This window comes from Scomber scombrus, chromosome 22 (assembly GCF_963691925.1).
Source record: "Scomber scombrus chromosome 22, fScoSco1.1, whole genome shotgun sequence".
In the NCBI taxonomy this organism is placed as follows: Eukaryota; Metazoa; Chordata; class Actinopteri; order Scombriformes; family Scombridae; genus Scomber; species Scomber scombrus.
In genome coordinates, this window is record NC_084991.1 from 20,646,399 (window position 1) to 20,663,800 (window position 17,402).

At 37.7% G+C, this 17,402-nt stretch overlaps 1 protein-coding gene across 1 annotated transcript in view; it reads left to right on the plus strand.

Annotated features, from left to right (window-relative positions):
• Window positions 1-3,169: 3,169 nt before the first annotated feature.
• Window positions 3,170-17,402, plus strand: part of LOC134004755 (plexin-B2-like) — a 183,645-nt gene continuing 169,412 nt past the window's right edge. The window contains 1 exon segment of the mRNA XM_062444134.1: window positions 3,170-3,632. The gene's annotated coding sequence lies outside the window, so the exon portion shown is untranslated.

Sequence of the window (17,402 nt, forward strand, 5' to 3'; positions counted from 1 at the left end):
TCCTTTCCTCCCTTCCTTCCTCCCTCCTTTCCTTCCTTCTTCCTCCTTTCCTTCCTTGACACAAGGACAACAGGAGGGTTAAGTAAACTTTGCAACTAATACTTATGTACTGCTACTTACAATAAGTGTGATTATAAACCACAGATGTGTAAAAACACTGGAAAAGTTGAGATCTGCTGCAACTCTCACCTTTTATTAAATCCTATTTTGTATTCATATCTACTGTTTTATCCATCTTATTCTTTATTATTATTACTTTTTTCTATTTTTAATAAGGAGGTCATCCAGGTTTGCCATACATTTGAATACATAAATACATAATAATATAGAAATAACTCAAATATTTGCATTAAACCTTAAAAAAAATCTCTCTCATTCTATGTAGATTTTTTTATTTTCTCTCTTCAATTTCACATTTTGTCTTAATGCCTTTTATGTTTTATGTATTTAGCCTTAAGTAAGAAGACTTTCAAAGGAGTAATTTCACTATTTTTTTTAGTATTATTGAAGTAAAAGGTCTCCATGCTTATTTCACAGCCGCCCAGTTTAATGACGTGGTTCAAAATTGAGCTAAATGGCACAAAAGAATAATAAATAAAAGACTTTGGACACATGTAACACTTGTTAGAAGACCAGTTAAATGCTAGTTCAGGTATTTTCATGGTTGACACTGATTTAAACAACTGTGTGAATGTGTGTGTGTGCATGTGTGTGTGTGTGTGTGTGTGTGTGTGTATCGTCAACTTCAACTTCCTTCTCACCGCTCGTGACCCTTGGCCCTCACACACACCCAGCTCCTACGCAACACACACATGTGCACACACTCAGCAGCTCACTCCACGCTTTCACAAAATCATTCCTGCCATACCAGACGACCCGTAGCCACTTTAAGTTGTTCTAATGCACCGATGCCTACTGTAACATTCAGGAGACTTATGAAACAAAAGGTTAGGCCCCTGAATGGTCCAGTGTCAAGGATTACTTCTCAGACAAATTCTCCAGCAACAAAGCCTCTATTGTACCTTCTATACCAAGCCCTCGAATTAGCAGCGGGGGCGACTTGCACGCTTAACTGAGCTTGACAGCGCGACCACTCTCTCCTCAAAACCACTCTGAAGATTTACTTGGATTGATTCGAATCTGAAATGTGTAGAAAAGTTTAAAAAGAATGGAAGATAATGCATCGATGAAATGGAGAGTAAATCCACTTCTGTGTGTCTAGGGGGAGTGTAACTAGATTACTATGCATTTAAATTAAACTGGGTGTAATCTATGTAAAAAAAAAAAAAAGTAGGTCTTAATCTGAAGCATGGATTAGGCTGCGAGCACGTGCAACATCTGTCAGAGAAAAGTGTGTGTTTTATTTTCAGCTTAAAAGTCTCTGTCTTTTAGTTAAAGTCACCTTCCCTGTTCTGATCAATACTTTATAAATCATTCTATTTCCTAGTTTTAAAGAGGTAGCTGGCTCTTTTTTTGAGTGTGTAATGGCCTTCAATGTAAACCCTTGGGAGTTTAATCTGCCTCTGTCAAGAAGGAAAGAATGAAAAGCAACGTTTCCGGTCCGGATTTTCAAAATAAAACCTCGCCTCTGGTAAAACAGGATCAACATGATAAGATGAAGAGAAGTCAAAATAAAACCATAATAAACTGTATCTCAGTAGAAATGTGTTGATAATAAGTTAGATGAAGTCACTGTTTTTTATATATTAACTTATTTATTTATTATGAGCAGCTAATGATGCAATAAGTACCCAAAGTGTGGAGAGATTATATGAAAAATATAAATGAAAAAATGTATTGTCTGAATACATTTTTCACTTTTTGCAAATATTACTCCTCTGATTTCATGATTAATTGTTTTGTAGTGGTGTTTCAAGTATTCTGTAATAGTACGATATAAACATTGATCTTTCTCCCCCCCCCCCCCCCCGCACCTTTCTGCTTTTAGATGTTTTATTATTTAAAGTTTCTGAAACCAAATATCAACGCCCAGGGATAAAAAATTAAGCCAACGAGGAAGTGCCGAAAAACTGCAGTTCCTCAAATGGCCACTTGAGGCTGAATGTGTGCAAAGTAATGTACGAATAACATGCATACATTCATTTTTTGTGGACCCAGCATCAAATTTCTGCTTTTAATCCATTTTGAGAGAATATATTAGAGGATTATGGTAAAAATGTCTAAGTGGTGTAACCATAAAAACTTTGTACCAAATAATTCAACTTGCTTTAAAAACAGTAAATTCTCAATAAAACACCATATCAACTAGTTTGGCATGATCTTACATTATAACTTTATATTAAATAAAGGTAATGGAATACAACTGTTCTAAATATTACATTTACTCTGGTAACCATGGAGACCAGGAAACATTTACAGTAATTATTAGTATAAATTCACTTAACCCTCCTGTTGTCCTCGAGTCAAGGAAGGAAGGAAGGAAGGAAGGAAGGAAGGAAGGAAGGAAGGAAGGATGGAAGGGAGGAAGAAGGAAGGAAATGAGGAAGGAAGGGAAAGAAGGAAAGGAAGAAGGAGAGGAAGGAAAGAAGGAGGGTAAGAGGTAGGGAGGAAAGAAGGAATGAGGGAGGGAGGGGAGGGAGAAAGGAAAAGAGGAAGGTAGGGGGGAAGAAAGAAAGAGAGAAGGAGAGAGGGAGGAAAGGAAGGAAGGAGGGAGGGAAGGAAAGAAGGTTACACAATTTGACATTTTCAGGAGAATTCAGTCTTACTTTTGGTTAAAAAATGGTGCAAATGTCATTTCAAATGATATAAAACCAACAAAAATACTAAATGTACATTTTAACAAACCTGATTCTGCTTTTAAAACTATTTTTAAATATATTTATGAATTGCTCATTTTGTATTTTCTGTGTGTTTTGTTTTGCATCCTTACATGGAGACAAATTCCTTGCACGTGCAAACTTATCCTCAACAAATCTGATCGTGACGTCGCTTTTATTTCGGGAGGAAACTAACTCTACTTCTGGTGTGAACTGCTGCTAACATGACGGAGCTGTGTGAGCCTGCAGGCAACGGGGAGTTTTTTTAGTGTTGGGAGGAGGAGGAGAAGAAGAAGGAGGAGGAGGAGGAGGAGGAGGAGGGGAAAAAATCCTCATCCTGATACTCCCCCAGTTTGGTTGCGTATCACGCCGCTATCAGCGCAGCTTGGACCCGGTTGGATGTGTGCGCTTTACCGGACGCAGAAAATACGCACTCCCAGCTGTTATAAAAAAAAAAACTGCATGTGTGTGTCTGCGCGCGCGTGTGTGTGTGTTAGTGTTACAGTCATGTCTTTACACCTGAGCCGGGGCATGTAGTTAACCGGGTTTCTGGGCGTGGGAAGGACTGTCTCACTTGTTTTGTCGCTGGGAATATTGTTGAGCCAAACTTCCAGCAGTGACTCTCTCCACCAACACACCTTCATTTCTCTCCAGTTTGCGCTCGTGCACGGCGGGTTTTTCTCCCTCACATCAGGATGTAAATTTGGGGAACTTTTTTTTTTTCAATCCGACTGGTATCATAAAGGACGACTTTTTCTTCTTTTTCTTTTTTAAATATATCCTCCTTTCCGTTTCGTATCTTTTTGGGGAATATAGAAAGAAAACACGGATTTCAGCACAGCAGCGACTACAGAGGTAAGCAGCATGTGCTTGTTAAGTACTTTTTAACCGTATCATTGTGCTTTATTTAATGCAAACTTTTCCCCCACCAAAAAAAACCCATTTCTTTTCCTCTACCACAACAATTTCCTAAAGCTTCTTAGTAGGATTTTTAAAGATTTGTAAGAGGCTCGTGATGTGTTACCTTTGCACCGATGCGTCACACCAAACTCCGCTTACAAAACCTCCAATTTAATAATATATCGATTACTTGCAAATAATACACGCTTTCTGCAACACACTGTGGGATGCTTTACAATCATATAAGGTGTATAACATATTCGGCATAAAAGATATCCACTAAGAAGCTTGTTTTATGGGGGAAAACCTTTGGAAATTGATTCAATTAATGCTGCTCAACCAACGAGCGAGCAGTCAGAGTGGCTGCTAGAGGGCGGGTATACTATAACATTTACAATGACATAACTTTTTAAAAAGTACTATTTGAAGCTTTATATGTATGCCGAAATGCAAGTGGGACTGTGGTGATTCGTTAAATCCCTTCACACCCATTTTGGAGCAATTACCCCTCGTTTATAGCAATGGAAGATGTTAAATTTAGTGATGTTTAAACGGAGTCTGGTAGTAGCGGTTCTGCACTTATGGGTGGCCACGGTTATGTGTTGGGACTAGTCAATACACATAACATCTGGAGGCTCAGTTAGTGGGGCTGATCCTGTTGAGCGGGTGACACAGCTTTAATAATGTACTCCAGACTTGGTTGACTTCTCTCATGCAGTGTTAACATACTGGATTTTCTACAACAGCTGTGCAAAGCTATTATATCTTATTGATTTTCCTCATTAAATCTGCCAGCCCACAAGGAAGATAAATGGGTAAGTAGGAATAAGAAGAGGGATTTTTTTTTTGGGGCACTGAGGGAGGTTAACAGACCATTAGTTTGATATATAATATTATAATATTAGTGTATTGTGATAGGAATAAGTGTTTTCTAATGGATCAGAGTTCATTTAAACCATTACATCAGTAGCCAGATAAGAAGTGGCTCCAAAGGTTATTAAAACACCATCTCATGTGAGGATCTATAAATCTAAAAAAAAAAGAAAAAGAAAAACACTACAGTTGGCCTTCTGCTTCAAAGCATTGCTGTACATGATGGGAAGGTAATTGCCCATGTTGTCAGTTAATGGATTAGAAAAGCCTTTACATTGAACCTTGAGCTCTTGAAGCTATAAAAACCATTAAAGCTGCAGCCACACCACACTGTTTAGACTCTTGGTTGTCGTGATGTTGTGACGCTCGGTGCAGTCGAGCATGCCAGTTCTCAAGGCTGCTCGAACAGGTCGTTGTCATGTTTAATTCATGGAAGTCACCAGTGGGAAGTTTTTTGGGGATGTTGCAGTATTTCAGGTGTGTGTACACAGCTGCTACGAAAAACAGCCGGCCTCTCTTACGAAGGAGTAGTGTGTCAAAAGTGGGTAATAAAATGACTCAGATGCAAAACAAACAGTAAACTGCAGGCTCAGGGTTTCAGTGGAAGTATGACTGATGAAAATTAGTCTCAGCACTTACTGCCGTCGCTTGTTCATTTAATGTTTTCAAGGAAACAGCTTTCTAATGTCTCCTTTGAAAGCAATCAATAGTTCACAAGCACTCTGCTCTCTTGAATGTGCTCCTCAGTTAATCTTTTTTTTCCCCCCCCCAGTGTTTAGCAGGAAGCCACATGCCTCCACACACACACACACACACACACCAGTATCTCCTTCTCTGTGAACGTGACTGTTTAAAGTTAGTCAGTGAGAGGCCGAGCTTTAAGTTGAACCGCCTCGGGGACAAAACTCTACAATGTTTCTACATTATCATCTGACTCGGAAATGGAGAGTAGAGTTCTTGGGAAGTTAAAAGAAATATTTCTCGGAGGCAAAAAGGAAGTTACTGGTTGCGTATTTGGTACATCCAGCAATATGGCTTACTTGCAACTTAATAACACGCAAAGAAAGAAAGTTTAAAGGAAAGAAAATCAAAGGGCAATGACCTCTTTTTTATTCATGTATTCAGGTGACATTCGAGTTCTTGGAAGTTCAGCAGGTATTCTTTTATAACTTCGTGTCATTGGACTAGTTTTGCATTTAGTAGCTAAGGCTCCAGGCTTCATAAAAATAGCTTCCTCTTTTCTTATCTCTGGACTTAGCTCTGGTGTGAAGGCCGGAAACCAGTTGGCACTGGGAATGATGTTGGCGAGGTTCCAAGTGTAAGCTTGTAGTCCTCAGTCCTCGGTCCCTGTCCTCAACGCCAGTGTTTTAAGGTGGTATTGGTGGATTTACATTGATCAGTGGACTGGATTGTTGCTATGATACAGGTCTTAATCCAAGTGACTTGTTAGCATTAGGTTGAACTTTGTTGAACCGTCCTGACAGAGTTGACTTTGGACAGAACAGAGAGCCGAAAGGTCCAAATAGAGGAACTTATTATAACTTATCATAACTTGCCCTGCTGGTCTATAAGCTGCTGGAATTTTCTTTTAGTTGAGCTATAAAGATAAGTCGACTGATTGATTAGGTGCCAAATATGTTGATAATCATTTAATTGTTCTGAAGAATTTCCTTAAAGAATATAAAGGCCAAATTCTTTGATTCCAGCTTCTCAAATGTGAATATTTTCAGGTTTCTATTAGACTTCTGTAATACTAAACTGAATATCTTTGGGGTGTGGACTGATGAAGACATTTTTAGATGCCTCGTTGGGTTCTGGGGAACACTGATTGACAACTGGACTGTTTTCTGACATTTTATGGACCAAACGACGGATTGATTTATCAAGAAATTATCAATAGATAGATTGCTAATGAAAATAATCGTTGGTGGACTTGCAGCCCCGAACTGAACCAAACCAAACCAAACCAGTAACAACTCGGCCATCCCTGATATACTGACAGAGGTCGATTGTACAAACAAAGTGTGAACTTCTTCTTCCATTAGCAACCAGGCTATTGAGTTTCCTCACTTGCATTTCACAAGCAAGCTAGCTAGCTACATCCTTAAACAACTATTGAATTGAATGAAATTTTGTACAATCATTTGAAACAAAACACTGGAAGAAGTAAACATTACAAAGAAGGAGCAACTGACCTCAACCTTTGAGATGTGATGCTAGCATGTTCGTTCCTGCTTGCTAGCACATTTTAGTTCACCAACTAAGCCCTGTGAATAGTCCCAACATCATTTTGATTAATCAATCAAGTTTTTAGTCAATACAGTGTCAAAGAATAGGGAAAATATCCATCTCAATTTCCAAGAGATGAAAAATCCAAGAATAATGTCTTCAGTTGTCCGAAACCCAAAGATGTCCAGTTTTCGCTGATGTATGTCCTTGATTTGAGAGGCTGTAACTGATAATGTTTTGCATTTTCACTATTCTAGCTTTAAAAATGACTGCAAGGATTAATCAATTATCAATATAGCTGCAAAATATTGTTTCCGCTCTAACTGCCTATTTCGTAAAGGACCTTTGACTAAACTTCTCTGGTCAACTTTATGCTGACATTACATTTAGTGCATTTCCAACTTTGATGACTTATCAAATATCCACACAATCACAAGCTGGAAAACTTAAATGACTCATGAATTTTCTGGCTCTAACTTAACTGGAAAACACATTCTTGCATGTCGCCAAGTTCCTTCGCTATAAAAACGTCATCACGCCTCCACCCGCTATGTTGTTTTTCATTTGCAGCGTCAGAGGACTGATTGTGTTGCCATGCTTGTAATCTTCTAGAGAAATGCTTGACAGCCGGTGGGCTATAAATGAGTATTAATGGAGCCAAAACAGTCCGACTCTCAGAAAACCTGTTTGAGTGGAATGTTAGTGAGCGGTTGAGTAACTCTCCTACTGTCAGTATCACATGTCTTGTTTGTTTTAAGACTGCGTTGTTGAGCTCAGCCAGCAAAACACCAATTGAAACAAAAGGGTGAAACTTTGAGAGTCATGGTGTGTGAGGAGAGAGGTGAGTCAAATAGTCTTGTGTTTTAATTATAACTCTTGTTGGACGAACACGATGTAAAACCAACAACCTGATGAATGTTGCGGTTTGAGGGGGGAAAAAAAAGTTGAGTGAGCTTTTCTTGGCAGTCAGCAATTTTTTAATGGGTGCAAAATTGGCACAAAGAATGCTGTAAGTTCAGTTTTGTTTTGGAGTATGACAGGATAATGATTCAAAACCATATTGTGATGATATGATCTTATCGTGGTATCTTTTATACAAGCTTCTGATGAGTGATTATTGGCAATCTGCAATTGAAAAAAAAGCGAACAAGATGAGTAATCAGTCATTGTTTGACACGTGTAAATGATATATATATATAAACTTGTTTTGATGTAATTTGTAACAATGGAGGACACGATTAGACTGAAAAAAACAACATGTAATTTTTGCTTGAGTGACAAATGCCCTGTAGCCACCATACTAATTATAACCTGGAATAGTTGAGATGACGTAGATACACTCACTGAACACTTTATTAAGATATAAGATCAGATCAGATAATCCTTTATTAGTTCCACAAAGGGGAAAAATTACACTGGCCTCATTTAAATGAAACTATACCTAATTTTAAAGTTAATGCTTGTTGGACTCTAGCTGCTGTAACCAAGCAATTACCTGTGAAAGACTATCTATCTATCTATCTATCTATCTATCTATCTATCTATCTATCTATCTATCTATCTATCTATCTATCTATCTATCTATCTATCAACTCACTCTATCTATCTATATCTATCTATCTATCTATCTATCTATCCATCCATCCATCCATCCATCCATCCATCCATCCATCCATCCATCCATCCATCCATCCATCCATCCATCCATCCATCTACCAACTCACTCTATCTATCCATCTATCTATCTATCTATCTATCTATCTATCTATCTATCTATCTATCTATCTATCTATCTATCTATCTATCTATCTATCTATCTATCTATCAACTCACTCTATCTATCTATCTATCTATCTATCTATCTATCTATCTATCTATCTATCTATCTATCTATCTATCTATCTATCTATCTATCTATCTATCTATCTATCTATCTATCCATCCATCTATCCATCCATCTACCAACTCACTCTATCTATCTATCTATCTATCTATCTATCTATCTATCTATCTATCTATCTATCTATCTATCTATCTATCTATCTATCTATCTATCAACTCACTCTATCCATCCATCCATCCATCCATCCATCCATCCATCCATCCATCCATCCATCCATCCATCCATCCATCCATCCATCCATCCATCTACCAACTCACTCTATCTATCTATCCATCTATCTATCTATCTATCTATCTATCTATCTATCTATCTATCTATCTATCTATCTATCTATCTATCTATCTATCTATCTATCTATCTATCTATCTATCTATCTATCTATCTATCTATCTATCTATCTATCTATCTATCTATCAACCCTTATCTATCTATCTATCCATCCATCCATCCATCCATCCATCCATCCATCCATCTTCCTACCTATCTATCACCTACAATTATCCCCTTAACCATAAATCCCTGTGGTTATAACTGTTTCCATGACAACGACGGTGGCCTAACTCTCTCAAAGGAAGCAGCAACTTTAACCCAACGCCACGTGTTCCTCTAACCTTAACGAAGCAATCATTTCACCCCAGAAACCATGATCTTTCCCTGAACCGAGCCAAGTGGTTTTTCCTGTGGCTAAACCAAACCAGACCCTTTAAAACAAAGCCAGCGTCGTCACATCGGGTCATGTTGTGTGAAACGTTTTTTTTTTGGAAAGCAGAGACAAACAACGCCCTTTTCCCCGATTACTGCCCGATTAGTGTAAAACAATGCGTGTACGTGGCAGTTTTTAAAATCCCCTCCTTTTAAAGAGCTTTGTATGTGCAGCAGGTTGTTCTTATGGCGGCTGAAACATACTGTAGCATTAGCTGCTTGTAATCTGTGATCACAGGCTGTGAAATTGAAAACACAATGTTAGAGATAAAACTGTCTAACAGATGGATGTCATGCTTTCACTGCTGACCGTCTGCTAACTGCCGCACAATTGGCTCAGACTTTTTTGCGGCATGTGTTGATTCACTTTTCATGATCTAGCAACTAAAAAAAAAAAAAAACGTTGTATTTTTAGATGATAGGCGGTGGATTGTTGGCTGGTTGATTTGCCTTATTCATATTCATAAGACCTCACAGACAGTGTTTGTTTTTGCTCTTTTTATTGCGTTATGTAGTTAATTCGAAATAGCTCCCATGTCTAAAGTCTGTTATCTCCTTCTGTCTCTATTGGATCCATGTGGTTTTGTTTTTAGTCCAGGTTTTTCTGTAGAGCTCCTGTGCTCAAACACCAAAAATAAGTTGAAAACATCTCATCTCATAACCCGCCAAAGAGCTGAAATTCAATTATGCTTCATAAGTTGGCGGAGAGAACAAGTGATGAGTGTGAGAAGCGGGGTGAAAAACACAGATCTGTCTGCTTTCTCCATGTTGGAGTGATTAAAGGCAGGAAGAGACGGCTCGTCTCCAGAGGTCAGAGGTCAGAAAAGGCATCGGGGGGGTCGTGAATGGGGAGACATTCACACACGTTCAGTTCCAGATATGAACTGAATGAGTTCCCTTGTGTTTGTTCAGGTTTTCATTAGTGTGTATTTGTAGTTTATGTGAGTTCATATAACTCTGAATATATGTGTGTGAGTGTTTTTCATTTTCTTGGCAGCAGTGATTTTCTGCTTTTCCTTATTTACATGTTTGTGGTTAGAAGTTTAAAGATCATTGAGGGTTTTGTGGTTACAATAGTTTGTATTAGAAATGCAGTTCACAGAGATTTAGACAAAGAAATTGATGATCTACAAAAAGTTTTGCAGCTGTCTTGATTTTTGTACTGTTGATACTGAGCTAAGGTTTTTAAAGATGTCATGCCTTCTAAACTAAGAAATGCCATGTTTACATCCAGTATAAGTGTTTAAAATGCTGCTTGTGTTTATTTGCTAGCTGTATTTTTCCTCCTCGTCTTTAACTGGGGGATGGTTGTGAAATCTTGTTCTCTTAAGCCTCATTCGGATTGGATTATTGCTACATGAGGATGCGACCAAATGAAATATTCACAGTAATTTAAATATTATGTGTAGTTTCGGTGATTTTTAAACTCATTGTTCTGGATGGGATTACAGGATATGACAAAGAGTCTCCACAGGGGGCGCCAGAGAGTTAAAGGAGAGACAAAGGTACTGCGTGAGTTGAATTTGAGTCAATAATCGTCGTCCTTCTCAGAGTCATAACTCTTCAAAATCTTAGTAAACAGACATGTAGGTTAGGGTTAGGGACACAATTATCTCAGATTTCCATCGCATATAAAGAACCATGAATACGCCTTAACTCATTGTTCTGGACGGGATTTTAAACATAAGTAAATTACAGGATATAAACCTGCAACACACACGGACATTCAGCGAGATAATGCCAGACTTCTCCACAGGGGGCGCCAAAGAGTTGAAGGCGAGGAAAAGATACTGCGGGAGTTGAATTTGAGTCATAACTCCGTCAAATTAGTTGTAAACAGACATGTATGTTCTTGTGTGACTCCCATCTTCTGAAGATATGATTATCTCAGATTTCCATCGCATATAAAGGACCATAAATTTGCTTAGAAATCAGAGAAAAAAAGCTGCAGAACAGAAGTTTTCTTCAGTATCAAAGTAATCCAGCGATAAGTCGTCTGTACATTCATGGCTACCCTGCAAACTAGGACTGATAAAGCCTAATTCAGCATACTTTTAACGCTACTAAACGCTACTAAAATAAACAAAAATCAGCTAAAAAGAGGAGCGCTCAAAAAGAACAGCAGCACCTACCTGATGAGCTTTTATGGGGGCTTTGTTTTCTTGATGGGTTTTCATCTTTTTCAGCCATATTGCTCCCAAAAATGTAAAAAACACTTCTGTATTTAAAGGACAGCAACTCCAGAAAGATCCACTTTAAAATACAAGGACGTCGCTATGGACCGGATTTAAATTACAGGAGGAGCAGAGAGTTCATAGAGACACAGAAGGTCACTGCAGCTGTAATTATTAGTGAGGAAAGGTTTGAACAAGGATCCACGTACATCACTGACCAGCAGGTGATGTTAAACACATGCAGTAAATCCTGTCAGAATGAAGCTTAATCCCTGAATATATTAAGAATAATCATTTTAAGATGGAAGTTTTTTTTAGTGTGTGTGGAGTGAAAGATGCTCACTGCTCCAGATTCTTGTTTTTCGTGATTTTTTGGAGACACCTTTTGATATATTCATGCTCATCACTGTGCTGTTTCTCCATTATAATGAGGACATTCACACATGCAGACTGTTGGTAATAAACAGCAGCAAACTGTACATGCCTTTAAAAGTTGCAGAAAGAAAAAGAAGAAGCTGCATCTCTTCTGTTCCTCATCGCCCTCTTTTCATCTTGGAGTGCTTTTTCTTTCTTTCCTTGTCTTGTTAGTGTATTAAAAAAAAAAAAAAAAAAGTGCTGCTGCTTACAAAAACATCCAAAACGTCACTTTTTCTGTGCTGCGGAGGACCTTTCCAGGGATGCTGCTTCTATCTGTGTAGGTGTTTACAATGCTGAAGCTTTCATGAATAAGACAGAGGTTGAATAATCATTGTATAGTGTTATATTTGACATTTATTTAGGTGAAAAACATGCAGATTTGAACAGGATTGGTGTCCACTTAATCATTTCTTACATATTGGTTTACTTGGCTTCACTGGAGTTTCATTTACATTTTTATTTTTGATGTTTTTAGCAGGTTTTAAGGCTGCAACTAGCTATTTGGTTTGTAAAAATGTCAGAAAATTATACCCCGAAAACCCAAGATGCAACCTCAAATGTCTTGTTTTATTCAGAGAAACAGTCCACAGCACAAAAACATTCACTTTACTATCATAGAAGATTCAATAAACCACAAAATATTCACATTTAAGAAGCAGGAACCAGATCATTTTGGCTTATTTTTCCCCCCTCATAAAAAGCCTCTAAATGATTCATTGTTTACAATTAATTATCAAAACAGTTGGCGGTTAATTTTCTGTTAATTGGCTTATGTTTGCTTCCCTGGCAATTAAATTAAACTCCAGATAGCACGTAAAAAGGTCTTTAAATACCTCAAATTTAAATTTCTGACACCAGAAATCGCTGCATAAAGTTGTTATCGAGAGTCTTGAGATAACGTGTGTTGTGATTTGATGCTTATATAAACAAAGTCTGATTGAGATTGATTAATAGAATAACACATTAGAATAAATTTACACTATAAAAATAAAAATAAAATAAAGATTTACCTGCCAGACATAACATAAATCTGTATTGAATGATGAACTCTAAGGAGTGTTTTCTTTCCTTTTGTGCATTTTAAACCCTAATAAGCTCCAATTAAAGGAGGCTAGAAGAGTCTGTGTCTGCTGCTGGATGGTGTGTTTGGGGAGCAGCTGATTGATGCCTGAGTGTGTGTGTGTGTGTGTGTGTGTGTGTGTGTGTGTGTGTGTGTGTGTGCAGACGAGCTTTGCTGTGTTGTGTTCGTCCAGCTGTTAATTTGTTGCTCTCATTACGTCGCCGTTGTCAAGGAGGCTCAGACTGAAGAGCTGTGATTGAAGAAGCTCGTCTGACTGATTGCTGATCTGTTTCTTCTTCTTCTTCTTCTTCTTCTTCTTCTTCTTCTTCTTCTGTTTCTTCTTCTTCTTCTTCTTCTTCTTCTTCTATTCTCCTTCTTCTATTCTCCTTCTTCTATTCTCTTCTTCTTCTTCTTCTTCTTCTTCTTCTTCTTCTTCTTCTTCTTCTGTTTCTTCTTCTTCTTCTTCTTCTTCTTCTTCTATTCTCCTTCTTCTATTCTCCTTCTTCTATTCTTCTTCTTCTTCTTCTTCTTCTTCTTCTTCTTCTATTATTCTTTTTCTTCTATTCTCCTTCTAAATTCTTCTTCTTCTTCTATTCTTCTTCTATTCTTCTTCTTCTTCTTCTTCTGTTTTCTTCTTCTTCTTCTTCTTCTTCTTCTTCTTCTTCTGTTTCTTCTTCTTCTTCTTCTTCTTCTTCTTCTTCTATTCTCCTTCTTCTATTCTCCTTCTTCTATTCTTCTTCTTCTTCTTCTTCTTCTTCTTCTTCTATTATTCTTTTTCTTCTATTCTCCTTCTAAATTCTTCTTCTTCTTCTATTCTTCTTCTATTCTTCTTCTTCTTCTTCTTCTTCTTCTTCTATTATTCTTTTTCTTCTATTCTCCTTCTAAATTCTTCTTCTATTCTTCTTCTTCTTCTTCTTCTTCTTCTATTATTCTTTTTCTTCTATTCTCCTTCTAAATTCTTCTTCTTCTTCTATTCTTCTTCTTCTTCTTCTTCTTCTTCTATTATTCTTTTTCTTCTATTCTCCTTCTAAATTCTTCTTCTATTCTTCTTCTTCTTCTTCTTCTATTCTTCTTCTTCTTCTTCTATTATTCTTTTTCTTCTATTCTCCTTCTAAATTCTTCTCCTTCTTCTAAATTCTTCTTCTTCTTTTCTTCTTCTTCTTCTTCTTCTTCTTCTTCTTCTTCTTCTTCTTCTTCTTCTTCTTCTTCTTCTTCTATTCTTATTCTTATTCTTATTCTTATTCTTATTCTCATTCTTATTCTCCTTCTCCTTCTCCTCCTCCTCCTCATCCTCTTTCTTCTTCTTCTTCTTCCTGCAGACTTCTAACTACAGCTATCAGGTGTTTAACGTGTGTCTCGTCTTTAAGCATTAAGTGTATTTTACGATGCTCGGCCCTGAGGGGAAAGTTGCAGACTAGTCTCAGTGGTGTGATGATGTCATCCACCTCACATACAGACTGTTTACATGCTCGCTAAGTAAGTAGTCTTATTATTAGCTGTCCATGTAATAGAGAAACCTGGTTACTGTAATCAGGGTTAGAGATGATAACGAGGTTTCTAATTGGCTTCTTTTTCTTTTTATATTACGAGCATGCATGAGTCTGACTAAAGCCTGGATGAAAGGAGGTAATTAGACGCAGCGATGAGATATAATTCCTTCTTACTAAAACTAAAACTGAAACTGACACAGAGCAGTAGACTTAACACGTTTTTGATGATTTGTTAAACTCACACATTTTTTAAAGGATGTGGTCAGTCTACATGTTTGCTCTGCACCACACGCACACACACACACACACACACACACACACACACACACACACACACACACACACACACACACACACACACACACACTAAAAACAAGAAAAAGAAAGTAAAAGCAGCGCCTTCTGACTCTAATTCAGTTGAAATCAGTAAACTGCACCTCTTAAATGAAATGGTCGATTGGGGAATTGGACCACAACTACAGTAGTAAGTTAATCATCATAAAATGAATATGCAACTGCACATTTGATTATCTGTTAGATTATCACATATTAAAAAGCTGTGGTCAGTCTGCATGTTGGCTCTGCACCAGATTGCTCTTTCAAAAAAGTGTAAAAGCAACGACTTCTGACTCATTCAGTAAAATGAAGCAATAAGAGGTTGAGGATTGTTGATTTAGGCAACAAATAGTCAATTAATTGATAAGTTAATCATCGTAAAATGAATCTGCAACTACTCAAATCAATCAAATGATCATTTTTAATCATTTTTCAAGCAAAAAATCTGAAACATTTGCTGCTTGTAGCTTCTCAAATGTGAGGATTGTATTGTTTTCTCTCAGGTTTTGGACTGATTAGAAGCTGATTTAAAGGGAATTATCATCAGATTAATCGATAATGATATAACTTGTTTTTGTTGCAGCTCTAATCTGATTACAAACACAAACAGATTTACAGTAATCAGGTCACTACGGTGCAGGTAAAACTACCTAACCTGGTTTCTCTGAGTAACCTTTCTTCTTCCTCTCAGGAGCAAAACTGAGCAAAAAGCTTCCACGCTCAACTCCAATTGGCCCTTTTTTTATATTAAAGTAACATTTCCACTCATGCTGCTCCTGTTAAAGTCTCACTATCAGACTTTATATTATAGATAACTTTAAACCTGTTGACTGTGATAATCAGATTTTTCCTCCATCTAGTTTCTTATGTAATCATCTCCAGGATATTTTCATTAAGTCGAATCTTTCTCAGGAGCAAAATATTGAATTTTGGCTCATTGTGAACGACACCAGCATGCTTGTTTTTGGGGGGGTTCAGTTTATAAATAGCTGCATCTTGATACGTCTGCAGTGTGTGAGCAGGAAGTTAAGAGCTGACCTCATATTAAGATGCATGGAGAAGAAAAACGTCAAAGATCCAGCAACAATTGTAGTATAGAAGAACTTAAACACATTAAAAGCAGTATTTAAATAGAGTAGAGTCACATGACCATATACCCAGCCCCTCTTGGTAGATAACACATATCTAATGCACATAATTGGTTATTCAAACGTGCATGCATGTATTAAATAATCAGTCCACACCTTCACCACCCTTTTATAAAAAGAGAAGAAGAAAATGCCAAAGCGCCGTTCCTTCCACTGTAGATGAAGTGTCAGCTCGTATTGTGAATGCATGTTAACGCCTCAAGTGGAGCTGCAACTATAATTACGCTGCCAATCAATCATCCTCTCTGTTATCCTGCTGATAAATTCATATTCATGTTCACATAGAAACAAAAATCTCATGTCTAATTTGTAACGTTCGGGGTTTTCTGATCAATAAATGCTTTACTGTACGGATTCTTAATCAGATACTAAGATTCACCTCTTTCTGCCCTTTAAACCTTTGTGTTTTTTGGGGTCAGTGCTTGTAGCTGTTTGTTATGTTTTCCCTGCTAATAAATCAAGTCTCTGCAGCTTTTTCTCACACAAATGAGCATAAAATAAAACCGCACATACATACCGAAACAGACAGACTTGTGAACATGATAAATAAGCATCCTCTGTATATTTACCACATCATTTCTTTCACTGTTGCATCTCCGTGTCTGCTGGTGGAACATGAATGTAAATGAAGACGAGCCTTTTCGTGCAACAGAGACATTTTTGCAAATTGTTCCTGTCGTTTCTCCGTTCTCTCCTCCACATTACAAGCTGACAGGAAGACAGAGAGAGAGAGAGAGGAGAGAGAGAGAGAGAGAGAGAAAGAGAGAGAGAGAGAGAGAGAGAGAGAGAAAACCCCCCTGACATCACATCACATCAACTCCACTCACATTGTCTCGCTGATGGAACAATTTGTAAGTCAGTTTTTGTCAGCATCGCGCTTTTTTTTCCGCCCGCAAAAAACTCCCAAGAGCTCAATGTCTGCAGGCCGCCGAACCCATCAGGCATCATTTATTTTACCCAAGATGCCCTTTGCTTCATCATCATGACTGCTGATATATATATATGCACACTCTGTCTTCCTCTCTTTTTAACACACACACAGTAGTTTATGATGATAGATATTTCTCTGTGTCTCTCGTTGTTAATTCAGGGTCACGTCAGTCAGTCTGAGGCGTCGCTATGAAGAAGAAGAGAAGAGAGTAATCATTAAATTAATAAAAGGCTGCTGCTTGGTTTCTAAAACAAAAAATAAAAGGCCGGGGGAGCCGAGCTACAATGGCCCCTCCGTCTAATGATTGGAGTCGGCGTGTCTTTTCTTTTTTCCTATTTGATTTCATACAATGCCTTTTAATTACTTTCTATTCTAGTTGCTTAAGTCTATTGTGGAGAGAGAGAGAGAGAGAGAGAGAGAGAGAGAGAGAGAGAGAGAGAGAGAGAGAGAGAGAGAGAGAGA